At 37.6% G+C, this 14,258-nt stretch overlaps 1 long non-coding RNA gene and 1 pseudogene across 1 annotated transcript in view; both read right to left on the reverse strand.

Moving 5' to 3' along the window:
• Positions 1 to 1,047: 1,047 nt before the first annotated feature.
• Positions 1,048 to 14,258, reverse strand: part of LOC140712099 (uncharacterized) — a 44,392-nt gene continuing 31,181 nt past the window's right edge. The window contains exons 2-3 of the long non-coding RNA XR_012093549.1: positions 1,769 to 1,890; positions 1,048 to 1,348 (exon numbers count right to left, since the gene is read on the reverse strand). This is a non-coding gene — a long non-coding RNA (uncharacterized lncRNA). The remainder of the gene's footprint in view (positions 1,349 to 1,768; positions 1,891 to 14,258) is intronic.
• On the reverse strand, positions 6,866 to 7,783 carry LOC103236223 (very-long-chain enoyl-CoA reductase pseudogene; annotated as a pseudogene).

Consider the following 14,258-nt stretch of genomic DNA (forward strand, 5'->3'; position numbering starts at 1 on the left):
AACTACTGTCATATATGTGGTGCATTGTTGACCAAAACATTGTATGTGGTGTATGACTATAAATAGTTTTTTCATAAAAGCCTCCACATGAAAAGGGATTTTTGGAATGAGAAGAAACTCCAAAAATGAACATTAACCAAATCTAACCAAAAATAATTTAAATGACACTTCAGAAAAATATGATAGCAATGATGTCTCTGAAATGATAGGATGTACTCTTTTGTTGTATTCTATTTTAAAAATATATTGTGGATGCCAGAATTAAGTGATTTAATTAGTATCAGGAGATTATGTTTTCCTAGAAAAACAGCAAGTATGATGCTAATATTTCAAATTATAAACATCATATTTTATTTTACTAAATACATGTAACAAATACTAAATAATATTTTACAGGTGTGTGCCAATTTTTTAAGATTTTCTTCTCATTGGTGATATAAATGAAATTTACTTTGAGGTACAAAGAATAGCTATTAACATTCCATCTTCTTGTTTTCTATAAAAATAAGGAAACTGATAGAAAAAACCTCGCCCATGGTTTCATAGTTAGTAAATCACAAGGCTAGAATTCAAACCTTGTGATTCAACTAACTTTTGAATGAAAACCTTGTCAGCATTTCTTTCATCGTTCATCCATGTTTATTTTTGTTGTTGCTGTTGTTATGTTATTCACAATACCAGAAGCACTGGGTATAATGCAGCAACAACAGAGGGTATGACCAAGACCCTCTTGTCTTGGTCAGTGTAATTGTCCATTGATCAGAATTCCACATGGGAAGATATACCACACACTGGTAGGAAGAAAGCAGTTTTCTTTCTAAAAATAAATATTTCCTTTTTTTTTTTCCTTCTTACTACATTTTCTCAATCAATATTCGTTTACCTTATAATAAATTGAAATAATTCTGTGATAATTTGTTCCACAGAAGCGATGAGATATGTATGTAGGGAAATCGCAGATCATTTTATTTGTGTGCAGCAACCAATTATTTAATGATTTGGGGTCTACCGGCATACAACAATAAACATAACAAGATATGAGCTGAAGTCAGTAAATGTCAGGTGCAAGTAGAGGAAATAGCATGTCAACTTAATTCTGCTTGCTCTAATATTTCCCAGGAGAATGCTCAAGCAGATTTATACCATAACTTTACCATACTGGGTTGCTTTACAAAAGACCTTTTCTATACCAAAACCAAAAAGCTATACTCACCTTGGGAAAACATAAAGCTCCATCTCCAGAAACAACTTCCAGCTGGTCTTTCCTAACCAAGTCTCAGTGATTAGACCGAAGTCATGTGCATTAGAGGCAAAGATCTAGCAGAAGTCCAAACTTTCAAAGTAACATCTGCAGAGAAATTATCAGCCAATATAAAAACATGTGCACTGTTAATGAAATTGTGGAGTTTGCATCCTTTTGAATTTTTCTGCGTTGATGAGTATTCTTTATTCATAACCTCTCTAAGGCATTTTCTTTGGAACACAAAAGGATAACTCATATTCTATTTATTTTATTCTCATAAATTATTTCTTCATACTACTAAGCCTAAAGTTCTGCAATGATGCTTTATTTCCTTTTACACCCACTCACCTAAACTTCCAATTCCAGAAAAAGAACAGCCGAAAACTTGTATATTACATATTTTAACACTAATTGGATTTTTTAAAGCTCCATGTGATATGTTTAGTTTACTATAGTTATGTGACTCAAGTAATTACAATTGTTTCAAATGTCTAAGATTAAAAATTGTAACCCAGGAAATCTTACTTTAGAAGAATCTTCCAGTTCTATAGATATAGTGGATTGTCCTGTCTTCACATGGGCATCACAAAAGTTATTCCATTTACCCACTTAAACTCACTCAACAAATGTAGCCTGAGTACCAGGAGCTGTGGGGAATATAAAGGAAACAGAAGTCACGGTCTCAGCTTAGGATACTTAAAACATCTGCAAAGGATACTATATTTTTCAACAGTCACAAAATACAAATACGAAACAAAAAAATCTAAATCTTGTTTGAAGAAATGACAAAATGCAAGGTACAGAAAATAAGTGTAAAAGGAGAACTGGTGCTCCTTAGTTCTAAAATGTCAGTGATGGAAGTCCATTTTTATGTTCTAAAACATCAGTAAAACAATTTGTTATATAATCTACTTGCTATCTTCACTCAAAATTGCTTCCTTAGGTAAATATTTAGCTTATAACGTTTTTAGGAAAAAAATTTTAATGTTGAATAATTTAAGAAAAACATTTTAGTCTATATTTAAAAACAAAAATGTTTTTTTTTCTCTACTTCATATGCATATGTAATTTACAAGAGTGAAAGGAGAAACATAGGCAGGGTTAAATGAACTCCTCTTGAATGTGCAAAATTTATGGTTTTAAGACTTTCTGCCGGATTTTCACTTTTCACTATAAGGAGCAAGACTGAAAGAAAGACCATCTGAGATAGAAACAATCCAACTGGATTCCTGATATAAGCAATGATAAGCATTGATTTGAGAGGCAGCAATGAAGCAAATTTGTCTACAGCTATTTTTCCCAATAAGAATCCTATATTTTGTTTCAAAAGTGTCTGTAAGTGTAGACATCAGTGTAGATTTGCCATCTTCAATGTTATGCTTTCATCAGTCTCACTGAAGTCCAAAGTCAACCTCTTTTATTGTGCTTAGTTTGTGTCTGATAAAAATGACGAATAAGAAAGGATTTATCTCTAGACTCCAAATATCCTTTATTCATAAACACACACACACACATATGCACACACAGAGACTCACTCACTCAAATATCAAGAGATGATTTCAGAACTCAATTCTTCATTTTCTTTCTTATACTACTCCTAAAACCTTCTCTAAAGAAAAGCCAATAAATTCACTCTCAATATCATATTATTGCCTGAAAAATCCAGGTTACTTACTGTTCAAGTCATTCGATTTGGATTATGCTTCTTTAAAACAAACAACTTGCTGGCATTATTTACTTCTACGTCTTTAGTGTCTAGGGCAGTGCTGGCATATATGTATAAGAAATTTTTGTTGAATTAATACATACATTAAAGATAAAGTTTTCAGCCAAAGAAATTGAAAAATTGTTGGCACCATAAAAAAAATGTTTAATTTCTTTTTGTTGTCCCTAAAATACCTCCATCAAGGCTGCTTCCAATTCTACATAAGGCCACCTTGTAGCATTTTTCCCTCCCAGTTATCATCCCCCACTTCCCTGCCCTGATACTGAAGAGTCACCTGGACTCTGAGTCTATATGCAGAGATTAGATACCCCTCTGGGAGTACTAAAAATGTGATGTCAGGTGAGTTTTAGCGAAGCCTGAATTGCTAATCCTCCGGGCTTCCCAGTCCCTCCAAGCTTTACAACTGCTGAGGATTCAGCCCTAGAGCAGCGCAGAAGACACCTCTGTGGGGTGCATAGGACTGAAAAAGGACAGATAAGTTATTAGGAGCACCTTTCTAGGAGCACCTGTATCAAGTCTTTCAAGAAGTATTTAATTAACTGACTACAGAGTGAAGCGACAACATTGAGGCAGAAAATATGGATTTTTTTTTTTTTGTTTGTTTTGTTTTGTTTTGTTTTGGTGCCACTTACACTTGACTCCTGATTTGGAAGAGTCCAAGGAAAGGAACTGCTAAAAATTCTCACAGTGTGGATCCTCTCGAGTTGTAGAGGAATTTTGCCATTGTTGTATAAGTAGCAGTAAAGGGCCACAGGACTAGCAGACATTCAACAAAGCTGTGCTTTATTATCATACTGACTTCCGGGACTAAATCCCTCCTAATGCACCACAGCAGGATCTCCAAGGAACAAAGACACTAACATTAAATTTCAGTATCTTTTGGCCCAGATGATGGCCATTTAAACCAAGTTTCCCTTTCCATAACAAATCCTAATCTTGAGTGCCTATTCATTTTACAATATATATATTTATAAACTGAAAGAGTTAAGTCTTCTACTCAAGCTAGTTTGTAGTCAGTAGCTGACACTCCCTCTCTGCATTGTCTGAAAATTGACAGCAGGAGCTCCTCAAGGAAACCATTTCACACACAATAGAAAGCCTTGAAGTCGGTGTGTGTCTGTGTCTGCTTTTGTCAAGAGGAACACAGCATGTTTGTAAACATGTGGCGTGGAAGGAAGATTTAGGCTATGACAGCAAGCCTGTGCCCCACTGATTTCCTGTTTGTTTCTCACATTATGTTACCCCTGGCAACTAATGTGGGAAATACACTGAGAGAACAGCACTCCTTTTCTTATTGTAAGTCCAGATTTGGCAAATAAAAGAAAATAAAACCTTCTAGTTGCTTTCTTAATTGTGGAAAGTTTTTATATTCCCGTTTTGTTTTATTTTTTACTCTATTCACTTATCTCCTTTTGCTTTCAGAAACGGAGAAAAAGAGATAGAGAAAGACAGAGGAGTAGGAGAGAAAGAGTTTGCTCCAGTGATTTGATCTGCTAAAACCATAGGGCACAGAGAACATATAAGAGAAACTACTGAATAAAAATTATGCAATACTTACAGACACAATAAATAAGTTTCACTTTCATATCACAAAATAAATAGCACACTTGTATAGATCAGTGTATCCTAGATGATGTTTATTTATCATATAAACAGAAAAAAAAATCATGTGAATTTGTTCATTCATTCATTCATTTATTCATTCAGCACTTGCTTCACAGGAAGCCCTATATTGGACATGTGTATTCCTATCTTATCCCCTTTGCAGTAGAGTTTAACCAACATGGAAACAGAACATTGGAAAGTGAGGATACTTGCCCTTGGCCACAGTCTGGTAGATTCAGGACCTGGTCTGTTTGACTCCTAAGCTGGTAGCATCCCTACACTATGAGGTCCCTCCACATTGAGGATCCTAGTGTCTGAGGTAGAGCAGATATGAAAGGACATGGGTTTTGAGAGGAATAAACCAAACTAAGAAAATTATCACGGAGAAAATTGAGCAATTAGTACTTACTTGTCCTGTTCACTGTCCTTTAATGAGCAACAAGCCCCACCAAAAAAGTTAGAGAATGGAGGCTAACAATGACCTTTCAGACTCTAGAACATATATAAGTGTGAAATGAAAAGGATATTTAGAAAAAAATAGTAATCTGACTCATTTCTGTGTTTATATTTACGTCACACAAAATAATGAGCAAAACCCTTTGGGAGTAGTAATTTTCAGACTACTGTATTATTAAACATTTTATATTTTCCATCTCATGGAAGACATTATTTACTAAATGGCAAGCAAAATGATTTTACCTATAATGTTGCAGGAAGTCAGGGACTGCAAACGGATGGAACAGCTGGAGCCGTGGCAGAGGAACATAAATTGTGAAGATTTCATGGACATTTATCACTTCCCTAATTATACTCTTATAATTTCTTACACCTGTCTTACTTTAATCTCTTAATCCTGTTATCTTTGTAAGCTGAGGATGTACCTGTGATGATTGCATTAACTGTACAAATTCATTATAAAACATGTGTATTTGAATAATATGAAATCAGTGCACGTTGAAAATGAACAGAATAACAGTGATTTTAGGGAATAAGGGAAGACAACCATAAAGTCTGACTGCCTGAGGGGTCAGGCAAAAAGAGCCATATTTTTCTTCTTGCAGAGAGCCTATAAATGGACATGCAAGTAGGAGAGATATCGCCAAATTCTTTTACTAGCAAGGAATATAATATTAAGACCTTAGGGAAAGAATTGCATTCCTCTGGGGGAGGTCTATAAACGGCCACTCTGGGAGTGTCTGTCTTTCATGGTTGAGATAAGGACTGAGATATGCCCTGGTCTCCTGCAGTACCCTCAGGCTTACTAGGGTGGGGAAAAGACCCCGCCCTGGTAAATTTGAGGTCAGACCGGTTCTCTGCTCTGGAACCCTGCTTTCTGTTAAGATGTTTATCAAGACAATATGTGCACAGCTGAACATAGATCCTTATCAGGAGTTTCTGATTTTGCCCTGGTCCTGTTTCCTCAGAAGCATGTGATCTTTGTTCTCCTTTTTGTCCTTTGAAGCATGTGATCTTTGTAACCTACTCCCTGTTCTTGCACCCTCTCCCCTTTTGAAATCCTTAATAAAAACTTGCTGGTTTTGCAGCTCAGGTGGGCATCACAGACCTACTGATATATGATGTCACTCCCAGTGGCCCAGCTGTAAAATTTCTCCCTTTGTACTCTTTCTCTTTTTTTCTCAGAACGGCAGACACTTAGGGAAAACAGAAAGAAACTATGTTGAAATATTGGGGGAGGGTTCCCCTGGCCAATGCACCACAGCCTCCCGAGTAGTTGGGATTACAGGAGCTTGCCACCATGCCCAGCTAATTTTTTTTTGTATTTTCAGTAGAGACGAGGTTTCACCATGTTGGTCAGTCTAGTCTTGAATTCCTGACCTCAGGGGATCTGCCCACCTAGGCCTCCCAAAGTGCTGGGATTACAGGAGTGAGCCACCTTGCCTGCCCAACATGGCGAAACACTGTCTCTACTAAAAATACAAAAAAATTAGCTGGGCGTGGTGGCAGGTGCCTGTAATCACAGTTACTTAGGAGGCTGAGATGAAGTCTCCCTCTTGTTCCCCAGGCTAGAGTACAATGGTGCAATCTCGGCTCACTGCAACCTCGGCCTCCCAGGTCAAGCGATTCTCCTGCCTCAGCCTCCCGAGTAACTGGGACTACAGGCACGCACCACCTTGCCAGGCTAATTGTGTGTGTGTATATATATAAATATAAATATACATTTTTTTGACTGGGGCAGGCAGGCTTTATTCCGGGTGCTGAAGAGCTGTGGGCCCCACTCCCCCGCCAGAATGCCGCCTGGTGAGGGGCTGAGCCCTGGCAGGGGTGAGCGCTCAGAGCAGGAAGGGGATGATGGGCATGCGCAGGGGCAGGTAGTCCTGGAACTCCTTCAGGTAGCTGCGGTGCTTGCCCTTGGCACAGATGGTTATCTGGGTGAAGCTCACCAGGGAGAACAGGGCCACTGGGAGACACTGCGTCATGATGGCGAAACTGATCCAGGACCTCACCTTGTAGGTGTAGTTGGGGCAGGACACCAGCAGGAAGAGGCAGGTGAAAGGCTTCTTGGTGAGGTACGGGATCTTCTGGGTCTTGGACCCAGCAGGCCGCAGGTCCCACAGGGCCATGTGGATGGAGAAGCAGCCAAGCACAGGCAGATCACAAAGATGGCGAGTGCCAGTTTCACCTGCTGAGCTCCCTAAGTAGGGGGCAGGTGGTTGATGTAACAGGCCATGCGCGCGTTGAAGCCACCGTAGTAGGTGCAGTTCTTGAAGATGTTGGGCAAAGGCATGGTGCCATGGGAGAAGTGGCGTACGAAGAGCGTCTCCAGCAGACGTTTGACGTAGTGGAATGAGTGACAGATGCAGGGGAGGTGTACCACCGCGTGCTAACTGGATGTGAAGTCATATTTGTGGCCACAGATGAAGGGCACTGGGAAGTAGAAGAGCAGATAGATGAAAAGGACCCCGTGTACTCTGTTAGGAAGACTGTCACCTAGCTGATCTGGGCCTCCAGGTCCCGGAAGTAGAGTGTGGCTGTGGCGCCCATGGGCAGCTTCTTCAGAACATCCTCATCCTTCAGGGACTTGCCCTTGGGGTCCAGGTGGAGGGACTGCTGGGCAGGATACCACTGTGGATGGGTCTTGGTGAAGAGGTTCTTGATCTCCACAATGGTGGCATGGGGCTCCACCTTGTCCGGGAAACCAGCTTCTCCCTTGTCTTTGCATCCAGAATCTCCATCTCTTAGTGCTTCATGGCTCCCTCCCAGGGCGGCTACTGCTCCGCGCCTGCTGCTGCCTAACTGTGCGGCACAACACTGGGTCCCTCCGTTCGGGGTCCCTGACTTCCCGCAATACTATATACCAAGTGGCATTATGTGATATTCTTTACAGACGTCCCAAAACAATATTGCCTTATATATTTGGTCTTTTGATAGTTTACTTGTACTTTCCTAAATTTTTTTTTTTTTTTTTTTTTTTTTTTTTTGCCATCTCAGGATTAACTTTATATTCAGAAAAATGCTCAAAATGTCTCATTATTCTAGTCAAACACTTAAACATTTTATTATTTAATTGGCCATTTACTCCGCAACCTCAACTGTAGACAATGCCTTTGAGAACACTTAAATTTGGAGGACTTACTTAACATTAGAATTCACTGAACTTAAAAAAAAAATACTGTCCCTTCATAAAAATCTTAGTGCTATTAACACTCACTCATATATCATACTGCTACAGTAAATATGGTACTGGAATCAACTCACATCATTATTTATTGCATAACAAAAGAATGCCCGTCAGTATATATCTTAACTCTCACACACATTAGTACTCTGAATTTTACTCTAAACAAATCTGTAGCTTTATTAGTTGGTTAAATTTAACAGAGGTAAATTTACAATGATTTTAGCCTTTCACTTGTGCAGGCTCCTCCAGTAAGGGTACCCTAGCAATGTTTACAAGATCATTATAATTTTTGTGAAATTTCCAATCATAAGACATTTTAACCACAGTTGTTCTGCTGTCACTTCCCATACTGACTTTCCGCAGTGCCATAGGGTTTGGAATGGCCACACACACATTTGGAATCTGGCTAAAGAGAAGTGAAGTTGGGGATACTTTTATTTTGGGTTTAGTGGGATACATTTATGTGACACGCTATCACTTTAATGCACAGGTAAGTAACTGCTACCTGTTGGAATGCAGGAATAGCTCCAAGTACCCTTCTAATGCTCCTGGACTCAAAGGGAGGTTCTTTGATTGTCATCAATCATGCTCATTCAAAGAGCATGTAAGATTAGTCACTGCACAAGAAACCCGAAAATGAACCTGAAACTGTAAGTTCTTCTATGAAAGACATTTAATAGAGATTTTTCCATATGCTTGACAGCAATTCTACATAACATTATTGATATGATTTATGGAGCTAAGAGAAACTTTTCCAAATGACTGAACAAAAATTCTCATTCAACTATGATAAAGCAAAGATAAAAGTTTCTTTCTATTCTCTTTATAGAAAATATTACATTACTGTAATGTTAAATCACACAGAAAAAGAGACAATAAATTAATACAACTATTATGTTTTTTCTGGATTTTCGATGCCTATTGTATTTGTGACCTTGGGAAATTTTGAAATTTATTGTGATGCCTTTCTCATTTTCAGTGAATATTTGCATATAGCTAATATTGTATTTGTAATTTTCTTTTACTTTTCTTTAAGATCTCTACTTGTGTAAACCTCCATTCTACCTACTAAACCTGCATTCATCCCCACATGATAGAAAACAAAAATAATTCTATTTATTTTTCTAAGAAGATTGTTTTATAAAAATAAAGTAGGCTACCTATTTATTTCAAATTAAATGTATTTGCCAAAAATAAAAGTTTGTTAAATTTTTCCTCTTTATTTTAATTAGTGGCTACGAAGATGAACATTTAAATAGTTGCTGTTCATATAGCAATTGTGTAAGGTTTCTTCATAGTCTGGAAACCTATTTCAAAGCAAATAGTTTAGAAATTTGTGGGGATTTAGTATGACCCCTATTAATTGAAAATAATGAATTTATCTATTTTTCCTTCTCTCTGGTCTGTCATGCATCTTGCTAAGTAAGAAAAAAAGAGAAAAATATCCATCCCCCCAAAAATACAAAATACATGTCATATATTTTACTGTAGCACAGCCTTCCAACTTGTCTGTGGTTTAACTGTTTCAACACTAATATGGGACCTTTGATATATGCCTTACAGGGATGTTCAGAGGGTCAGTAACCTAACACCAATATAAAGGAGTTGGGGAAAAAGTGAGGTAGTATTATATATGATGTGTCCTGAGCAAATTGGATTATTCCAGAATGGCTGTAGGCTTAGTTTAAAGAATAATCCTTTAAAAGCAAAGAGATAAACCCTAGAGGTTAAATTACAGCTTGATGAAATACTTGAAATGACCAACTTTGGAATTCAGACTTTGTCACACTTCAGAGATGTAGAATAGCTACAGCTACCATTTCTTACACTTGTCCCAAATAATATCTTGTTTTTCAGCCCTCTCTCCATAATTTGGAGCTTATTAGACTCAGTAACTTTTTACATAAATTCTGCAGGCATAAAACAGGTGGCTGCCACTGAAAAAAAGTGGGCACCAAGTATACTTTCATGCACCACTGATCACAGCCTTAAATTTTAGTCATTTCTATTCCTTTCCTACTCACCCAATACCTATGTTAAAATAACAAAACAGCAGTTAGCAGTTAACTTTTTAAACATGTACTCATATTACTTATATATTATAAGTGCTAATATTGAAAACGCTTTTAAAGAAGTAAAAGTTTTAATAAGTTTCATTCTTATCAACAAGTGCAAATTTAAATCTAACTCATTTAGGGTGTCTTCCTAAATTTAAAATCATTCATAGACACACTGTGGACTCACAGCACTAGTACGTTGGTGCTTTATCACAGCTGTGACACAATCAGGCCTCACTGAAAGCGATCTCTGAATGGGAGCAGTTTTTAAGTACAACTCACAGCTGATCAGAAACCAGACCTTAAGTTGCCTCCTTAGGACTTCTCACTACCTTCAGAGTTCTCTTAGCTCACTCTGCTTGGATTTTTTTAATTTTACAGCTTTCTGCTCCATGTGGCTTCAGGTTGGAGAGATATATCCACCTGGGTACATAAATCTTTTCCTGAGGCAACACTACTTCCCCAGATTTGCGCAAACCTCTCTAAGGGTCTCTTTCCGGTAAAGCCTTTGTTTTCTCTTATTTCTTCACCATTCCAGGAGACTCCTGTACTTTACAATGACCACCTGGTATGAAAGCTAAACTATACCCAAGTTACTTCTTTTATAAGCTCTTCAAGCTTCACTGTTTTATTTCTATTTTTTTTTTCTGGAAATCTCTGGCACCAACTTAATTCTTAAGAGGATTTGAGACTTTTTTTATAGGCTATATTTTAAAAACAACATGAACAGCACACTCAAGATCTCCTCTCTTCGCTAAAGAACCCACGGTCTAAATCAGAACTCAAATACAAAGTTTCCCTTGATGACCAGAAAAATCATATTGCTGGAAATCGGTTAAATTCTACTGACATTTTAACCTAGTTCCAGCTAAATAAAATGAATCTTTTAATGAATATTTTGTTATGAAAGTAGCTTTCCTTTTGTCTTTGCTGGCAAGCGTGTATTGTTTTGAAAGCTCATGGTAAGAGAAACACAGCTACATATATGGATATAATGTTCTTTGATCTAAATTTCTCTTCTGATATTTCCCTTACCTCCCATTTGCAATTATGTGAACATTTACGAAGCATCTGTGACACTGTTACTTTGTTTCTCCAAGTGAATGAGGTCATTTGCTCTAGCTCTGCTCCAGTAGCTTGAGAAGTCCCCATTAAACACCCAGATATCTTCCTAATTGAAGCGAAAATAAAACTTATAAAGGCCCATTGGAAAATTCTTCTGATGTTTGACACCATGGGCAAATCAGAACTGACGGCTTCTACTTGAGCTTCCTTAAACTAGAAAAGCATTTTTTAGAGTGTGAGCCAGGCACTTAACCAGTATAGCTCTTCCAAAGAATTCCAGGCGTAACTCTTAGCTTCTTGAATTGGAGAAAAAAAAATCTCTAATTTACAAAACAAATCACAAGCTATAACTAAAACCTTACCTTAGGAAATTATCCCTGGAAGCTACTGCATAATATTTTGTTATACAAAACCAGTTTCAAAGTAAAAATCATCCAAATTAGAAGAAACCTTAGTGTAGATATTGAAAATGGACTCTCCTGAAACTCCTAAGGGAGCAACATCTCGACTCATACTCTTTTATTGATTCAAATAGTAATGATCTCCAGCATAATTGTGGTCACGCTCCGTGTAACAGGGCCAATTGCTTTTGAATCACCTCTTCACTTAAGATAATCATGAATGATGCCAGACATGTGTTTCTCTTCACGATGTTAACAAAAATTCCAGATTAAACAAAAATGTGTAAGAGGCATGAGACATGCCTGTTTTGCAGTTATCCCCCTAGGTAGTTCCACATTTTATTGCTTTGGCAGGAGCAGTCAGAGCCAGGATTGACATATAATGAGGCTCCTATTCAGGTACCATCTCAAAAGCCTATTCTAATCTCACAGCCCTGAGATGCTCCTCATGCCAGTTCATCTGTTATACTGACACAAAGTTATCATCTGAAAATGTTAACTTGGCTGAAAAATCTTCAAATGTTCCCCAGTTTTTCTAGAAAAAAGTTCTAAGTCCTCAACCTGATGTTCAAATCCTGATGCGGTTTGGCTCTTTGGCTCTTTCCTGACTGGAGTCTGTCTCCAATTTTTTTTTTTTTTTTTTTTGAGACGCAGTTTCACTATTTTGCCCAGGCTAGAGTATAGTGATGCGATCTCAGCTCACTGCATCCTCTATCGCCCAGGTTCACGAGATTCTCCTGCCTCAGCCTCCTGCGTAGCTGGAATTATAGGCACCCAGCACAATGCCTGGCTAAATTCTGTATTTTTAGTAGAGACGGGGTTTCACCATGTTGGCCAGGCTGGTCTTGAACTCCTGACCTCAGGTGATCCACCTGCCTCAGCCTCCCAAAGTGCTAGGATTACAGGCATGAACCACTGTGCCAGGTCTATCTGTCTCCTAATATATTGCCCTCCTCTGGTACCCTCGTACCCTTTCCTGTCTAAGCACTCCCTGTGCTTACCAACCCCAGCTCCTTAACTGAAGTGCTCTTACTGTCTGCAAGGCCCTTTACTCCGTAGACAACCTTCAGATATCCATTCTTCTATCACCTTCTCCAAAGACAGTTTCTTAAATTTCTCTACACACAAAAATATCATTTTCTCTCCATGTCATATAGTATTTATTAATGCTATGCATTTATAAAATGTACTGCAGGATACCTTATAATGGTTTTTAAAATGTGTTCATCTTCCCCACTGCATCATAATCCAGATAAGATTATTTTATAGCTTAAACACATTTATAGTATATTTTACAACTTCCTTCCAGTACCTCTCCACCAAAGGACTAGCCAAGAGCCTTGCATATTGTGTGTGTGTGTGTGTGTGTGTGTGTGTGTTTTAATATTTGCTACTTAGTTAAATAATCATTGCTTAGCAGGTTCTGATGATAGTTTCTACCTATAAATTTTAAAGATAGTTTAGAGTATTACTTGAACACAAGAGATACTTTGATTCATAAAATACCATGTCTGTGAAGAATATGCTTGAAAAACTTTCTGCTCCCAACTGATTCCCTACAAAGTACAGAAGTTTTTCCAAAACTGTAGAAGAACTGACTGCTTGGAATACATTGTGCTGATTTACTTAAACGCCATTTATCTTCAGTGTCTGTTTCTTAAAAAAATACCATTTAAAATAATGATGCCAAAAATGCGTACACACTATAGCAAAATATAAAAGGGAGTAAAGTGAAAATTGACTCTACCGTCTCCACGTTTATCCCTTATTCCTCCTTCCTCGAGGCAACCTTACCAGTTTCCTATGTATTCTTACATTGATTTCTCTCTTTTCTTTAAGAATTGATCATGGTTTTCTGTTTTAAAATTAGATGTTTACTAGATGTGAAAGATATACTGTTTTCCCTTAGTTCATGGGACTATCAGTAAACCCCTAAAAGCTTCAAATACGATCTGAAAAACAAGGGAGTTCTCACAGTGATGCTCTACATCTTTGTCTTCCTTATCTATGTTCACATATATACAATTAGAGGATTTTTACCCTCTAACAGAATATCTGTAGCAGGCAAAAATAACAAAAATGAAATTATCTTTTGAAAGTCTACGATGTAGCCAGTGTATCACTATATGAGGCAATCTCTATGTATTATGTTAACGCCTACAACAAAGAGAGGTTATCGCCTCTCATCCACAGACATAGATGTAGACTGAGGTTTAACATGATAGGACTGGCCAGTAACTGGAATGCAATTTGCCACAGGCTTATCAGACTCCAATTTCAAGTAGCATTTTGAATTGTGGGATTATATGACTCCTTTCTTTCTCTCTTTTCTTTCTTTCTTTTCTTTCTTTCCTTTCTTTCCTTCCTTCCTTTCTTTGTTTTTTCTTTCTTTCTCTTTCTTTCTTTCTTTCTTTCTTTTCTTTCTTTGTTTCTTTCTCTTTTCCTTTCTTCCCTCCCTCCCTTCTTTTTTCTTTTCTTTTTTCTTCTCTCCCTTCCTTCCTTCCTTCCTTTCTTCCTTCCT

The sequence above is a fragment of the Chlorocebus sabaeus genome, chromosome 7 (genome assembly GCF_047675955.1).
Source record: "Chlorocebus sabaeus isolate Y175 chromosome 7, mChlSab1.0.hap1, whole genome shotgun sequence".
NCBI classification, from domain to species: domain Eukaryota; kingdom Metazoa; phylum Chordata; class Mammalia; order Primates; family Cercopithecidae; genus Chlorocebus; species Chlorocebus sabaeus.